The following is a 6,584-nucleotide window of genomic DNA, read 5'->3' on the forward strand; positions in this document are numbered from 1 at the left end:
CCTAATGCACGCATGAGAAGAGCTGCCAGAAGGCAAGAGCAGCTCAAGCAGAGAGGACAACTCGGGAGTAAGGCCAAGAGATGATTGGCCCCTCCCATAAGGCTTAAAACAGAGCAGCACCAGTGTTTCAGCTTTGCCAGAAAACAACACTGTAGCTTCGTCTTCTGCTTCGTCCTCTGCTTTGTGTACGTCTTTGTTTTTGTGGCTTCTGGACATTTGCCAGGAAGGGCCTTTGGCAGTTTGCCTAATTGGACTAAGGTTTGTGAGATAACTGAGGAATTTGTGTTGGGAGGCATTTGTTTTACTTTGGGCTGAATGATGCTGGGAATGAAGCAATTTCCAGCTGTTTGAATAAAGTTTGTTTTTCCACGGACTAAGTTTATTACTACCTACTTGGGCCTGGGTCACAACACCTCCTCCCTGTGTGGCCCTGGGAACAACTGCCTTCATTGACATTGATGTTCCTCCCAACCTCATATGTTTAACTGGGGAGTGGCTTGATGGACAGGGCCCAACGCTACAGGCTGCAATGAAATCCAGATCCAATTCTCCTCCCTCTCATCTTCTGCTTCAAAGAAGCAGCTGGATCAGATTGGGTCTGATGGGTCCTTGGTGCCTTGTCTTGTTTTTCTTGGCACCAGACACCAGGCCTAGGGATGCAAGGATTGATGGATAGGCTAAAAGTAATAGATGGATAATTCTGGATCCCCCTGGGATGAGCTATGACTGACTTTATTGTATGCAATCGAGTGGCTAAATTGTTGTGGGCTTAAGTTAAAATGAGGCAGTGAGGACAGGAAAAAGGAGGCAGTGACATGTTGATTAGGCAGATGCAGGTGAGACGGACCACAAGTATGTTCTCAGTGAACAATTGTAAAGTGTTAAAAACCCATTATATTTATAGAATAGAATAGAATAGAATAGAATAGAATAGAATAGAATAGAATAGAATAGAATAGAATAGAATAGAATTTTTTATTGGCCAAGTGTGATTGGACATACAAGGAATTTGTCTTGGTGCATACGCTCTCAGTGTACATAAAAGAAAAGAAACGTTCATCAGGATTCATAAGGTACAACACTTAATGATATCATAGGGTACAAGCAGGCAATCAGGAAACAATATCAATATAAATCGTAAAGATAAAAGCAACAAAGTTACAGTGATACAGTCATAAGTGGAAGGAGATGGGTGGTGGGAACGATGAGAAGATTAATAGTAGTGCAGACTTGGTAAATAGTTTGACAGTGTTGAGGGAATTATTTGTTTAGCAGAGTGATGGCATTCGGGAAAAAACCTGTTCTTGTGTCTAGTTGTTCTGGTGTGCTGTGCTCCGTAGCATCATTTTGAGGGTAGGAGTTGAAACAGTTTATGTCCAGGATGTGAGGGGTCTGTAAATATTTTCACAGCCCTCTTTTTGACTCGTGCAGTATACAGTCCTTAATGCAAGGCAGATTGGTAGCCATTGTTTTTTCTGCAGTTCTAATTATCCTCTGAAGTCTGTGTCTTTCTTGTTGGGTTCCAGAACCAAACCAGACAGTGATAGAGGTGCAATGACAGAAATAGTTTGAGATCCCCTGGAACTTAATGGATAGCTCTTAAAAGTTTATGCCTTTTAACAGATCTGTAGGTCTTCATTGAAGAAATCAATCCACTCAAGGCAGAAAAGACCAGTCTCAAATTATCCTACTATGGACATGTAATATGAACACCTGGGACTCTGGAGAAGGCTCAATTGCTGGGAAAGGTGGAAGGAAAGAGAAGAAGAGGGTGACTAGGAGCAAGGTGGGTGGATAATTACAGTGTGATGGAAGAGCTGAAAGATCAGGATAGAGACAGATCCTCATGGAGAAAATCTATCTCCACAGTTGCTAGGAGAACAACTTGATGGCATATCAATCAATCAGTCATTCAAAAGTCTCCCTTTGGCAGTGTACAAATGCAGCTGCTTGGCTTGCAAATAATGTGATGGGACATGTTGCATGAAAAGAGATACACTCCCCATTGTTTTTAGTATGCCCCATCCTCCATGAAAAAACAGCGCCAATAAATTAACCCTGTTGAAATGTAGTCTTTAGCCAAAACAGTGCATGCTCTTTCCTAATGTAACACACATTTCTTCTAGTGTTGGATATCTATGACCTAATTTGCCAAAGACCACACTGGCTTTGGCGTGGGTAGTCCCAAGGGTTCCACCCTCAACACTCCTATCTGTAGATGCCAAAATCTGAATTTTCCTGTTTGCAAAGCCTCTTCCACCTGCAAAATCTATTCTACTAGCTAGCAATGCTGTTATTTCTTCTTGGTTCAGAATCCAGATTCTACAGTTGCTTGTCTTTGTTACAAATCAACACTCAACTTGAGTCCCTTGGTTTGGACAAGTACTTGGTAACCTTATTAAGTACAGGCTGGGGATGAATTTGCAATCTCTCACTTTTATTAATAGAGGCAGCGTCACTTCGCCTATCTGTAGGAACCAGCTACACTCCCAACCAGCCTTCCATGACAGCCAAAGTGCTGTCATGGGAGGCTGTAGCCCGTGTCATCCATCAACTGCTTGGTGATAGCTTTTCCTGACTTACAGCAAGAGCATGTCATCACCAGGTTCCTGGTCATTCAAAATAGCCCAGCTGTTCTAAGTTGAATATAGCTCAGAATCCTTGATGATAGATGATATAGTCGCACTAGGTCACATAACACGTTAACTCAAAATGCATCTGGGTTTTGGTTTTGGCTTGACCTACTTGATGAGCTCAGCTGTTCTGGGATGGAAACCATGGCTTACAGCAGGAACATGAAACGTTTTCTGGGCCCAGAACGGTACTTGGGCTGAGGGGTACACCAGAATATGCTCAGATAGGTAGTGGGTGGACTCAGCACGAGTCCTGGATTTGATTTCAATTGGCTTTCACTTAAGTGTAACAATAGTGGACCATATGTATAACTCAAAATTGAATTGTTGGATTCTTGGTAGGCATGCGTTTATTATTTGAATGGATATGACTATAACAGGTGTCTCCAACCTTGGCAACTTTAGGACTTGTGGACTTCAACTCCCAGAATTCCACAGCCAGCTTTGCTGGCTGTGGAATTCTGGGAGTTGAAGTCCACAAGTCTTAAAGTTGCCAAGGTTGGAGACACCTGGACTATATGAATGTATATTGACACATGATTCTGGGTAGCTGACAAAGAATAGAAAACAGACTAAATCAGTTGAAACAACAACCCAACTCATCATCACTGAGCAACACCTAAACCAAAACAACCAGATGGGCTCACCGCAAAATATATCTTATTCTTAGGGGGAAGAGCCAGGTCTTCACTACCTTCAGAAAGAAAGGCCAGTCAAGCTGGGCCATTCAAATTTTGGGTGGTGTGATGGTTCCTACAGACAGAGAAGACCTACTTCCTGGGATACATCAGACGTCATTGCTTAAAATAAATTGGATTGCACTAACAGGCGCAAAGAATCAGGACCATTTGTGTAGATTGCAGCACAAACGATTTATTGAAGTCTATATATACAATCATCTTCTCAGCTAACAGGAAGCGCTAAATTGGCAGTAGATAAAGGCAGTGGTGGGATTCAAGTAATTTAACAACTGGTTCTCTGCCCTAATGATTTCTTCCAACAACCAATTTGCCAAACTGCTCAGAAAGTTAACAACCGGTTCTCTCGAACTGGTGCAAACTGGCTGAATCCCACCATTGGATAGAGGTCTGTGGAATTCAAGAGGGATTGGACATGGATCTCTTGTGGCAATGCAAGGATTCTAAACTGATTATGTATTTTACTCTGCCTCACCCCAGCCTCTCCTACACAATGCCATTTCTATGAGAACAGAGAAGACAGAGGGAAACATGGAAGACAGCCAGTCCATCAGATATTTATTTATTTAGTTAGTTTATTTATTTTGTCAAATACATATTAAATAATATATATAAGTATAAGCATGAATTGAATACATAAAATGAATACTACTAAAGGGAACATTAGGACAGGGACGATAGGCACACTGGTGCTCTTATGCACGCCCCTTACAGACCTTTTAGGAATGGGATGAGGTCAGCAGTAGACAGTCTTAGGTTAAAGTTTTGGGGATATTGGTGTTGTGTCTTGCCCGCCCTCAGAGCAGCCGGGGCCTTCTTACCTGCTCCCGCACACTGAGGAATGTATGCCTCCCGGTCCCAGTCCTGGCTCCATGCCCACACAAACTGCAGAAGGAGAATCTCCCTGCCCCAGCCCTGACTCCATGCCCAGGCAAACGGAGCAGCTAGACCCCTCCCCCTCCTCCACAGCAGGTGAGCCTGAGGAGGGTTTATTACCAACAGCTGATTGGTGTGACCCTCGCATCAGAAGATTGGAGAGGCGGAGGCTGCAGAGGGAAGGGAGGGGCAGGCCTTAATGAGTGCTGAGTCATGGAGCCACACCCCATGGCCTATATAAAGGATCTGCTTTCTGGCAGTCTCTGAGTCAGGCAAAAGTCGAACTTATCTTGCTGAAGTCACTTACTGGTCTCCTGCCTGCTCTGAGGACTTTGCTGGGACTTTGGGCAGAGCTGCAGAGGCAAGCCTGATTCGGATTTCCCGGACCCAGCCGTCAGCGGAGGAGTGGGACACGACAATTGGGATGAGACCCCAGAGTCAGGTAGTGCATTCCAGACATTAACAACTCTGTTACTGAAGTCATATTTTCTGCAATCGAGATTGGAGCGGTTCACTTTAAGTTTGAATCTATTGTGTGCTCGTGTATTGTTGTGGTTGAAACTGAAGTAGCCATTGACAGGAAGGACATTTTAGCAGAAGATAGATAAATAAATAAATAAATTTCACCCCTGGGTGGTGCATGTGCTCACATCTGTGAACCAGTAAGGAAGGTAAGTAAATCCCACCTCTGGACCATACCCAATTCCTTCAACCATTCTTCATATATTTTTGTTTCCAGGCCCTGAAACACCTTAGTTGCTGTTCTTTGCACTTTCCCCAGTTTCCCAGTCACATTTTTTGTAATGTGATAACCAAAGCTGTATGTAGTATTCCAGGTGTGGTCTTACTAAGGATTTATAAAGTGGTACTAATAGTTCATGTGATTTTGATTATATGCCTCTGTTTATACAACCAAGGATTGTATAAGCTTTTTTTTGGCTGCTGTGCACACTACTGGCTCATATTTAAGTGATTGTCCACTAGGACCACAAGGTCCCTCTCACAGTTACTGTTTTTGAGTCAGGGCTTCACCTAATCTGTACTTGTACCTTTGGTTTTTCCTGCCTAGATATAAAACCCTTGCTTTTCTCCATATTAAATTTCATGTTGTTGGATAGGGCCCATTGTTCGGGTCTGTCAAGATCTTTTTGGATCCTGCTCTTGTCTTCTGGGGTGTTGGCTATTCTTGCTAGCTTAGTGTCATCTGCAAATTTGATAAGTTCCCTTTCTATTCCCTCATCTTTTCCATTTCATTTCATTTCATTTCACTTGTCTGAAATAGTATACAGTTTCCTATCTGAGCGAGTTGGATTAGAAAACCTTCTAGGTCCCGTCAGCGCTTGTTTTTCTGTTATTCTGGTAATGAAATGTCTGCGAGAAAAGAACTAAGCTCCAAAAGCATCAAAGAGTTCATTAGAATATTGCAAACTCAAGTTGGGGGAGGGGAAACAAGTGGTGACTCCTCATTTCAGAAATATTCACTTATCAGATTTCTCAATACCTTCAACAATGAAAGAGCTTCAAATTCAGGGAGAGATTCAGAGATATATCTGCCTTAAAATTCGAACTATATCAGGGGTCTCCAACCTTGGTCCCTTTAAGACTTGTGGACTTCAACTCCCAGAGTTCCTCAGCCAGCTTTGCTGGCTGAGGGACTCTGGGATTTGAAGTCCACAAGTCTTAAAGGGACCAAGGTTGGAGACCCCTGAACTATATAATGCAGTCAAATATCAGGGGTTGACCAAGTTGACCAGAGGAAAGCATTGATGATAATTCTGTAATAACGTCACAACTTGCTTTATGATTATGTTTATGACATTATCATAAACCAATTTAAAAAGTTTGCCCAATTTCAACTCCACAGGATTCATAAATCCCAGATTTTGGATACATTCCGTAAATTAGCCCATTTGAGGTTCACAAATTATTCCGCTATCATGCACTGTTTTGCCCAGTGAAAGGTCACGACAACAACAATTTTACTATTATATAAATAAATTTACCCAATGATTTCTGCCCTCACTGCTATTTTCTTGTTCTCTGTGTACAGGAGTCTGAATTTCTTCCATTGATAGATACTGTATCTTCACATTTTTTATAGCTGCCATAAATTAATTTAAGGAAAATACACATGCAAAATACACACTGCTCATGAATAATACAGGATAAAGTGAAAATCACCGATACGGATTAAAAAACTATCAGTAGAAGAAAATATTTGTCGCTCAGGGTTAAACTGTGAAACACAAAAGTTATACATTTTTAAAAACCAGGATCAATTGAGAGTTCTCTATGGCAATGCATTCTTTAGTCGTGTAAGCATTTCCTTTTTAAAAAGTCTCATTTCTTATTGCAACCCTCCCTCCCATTTAAAATA

This window comes from Ahaetulla prasina, chromosome 10 (genome assembly GCF_028640845.1).
Source record: "Ahaetulla prasina isolate Xishuangbanna chromosome 10, ASM2864084v1, whole genome shotgun sequence".
In the NCBI taxonomy this organism is placed as follows: Eukaryota; Metazoa; Chordata; class Lepidosauria; order Squamata; family Colubridae; genus Ahaetulla; species Ahaetulla prasina.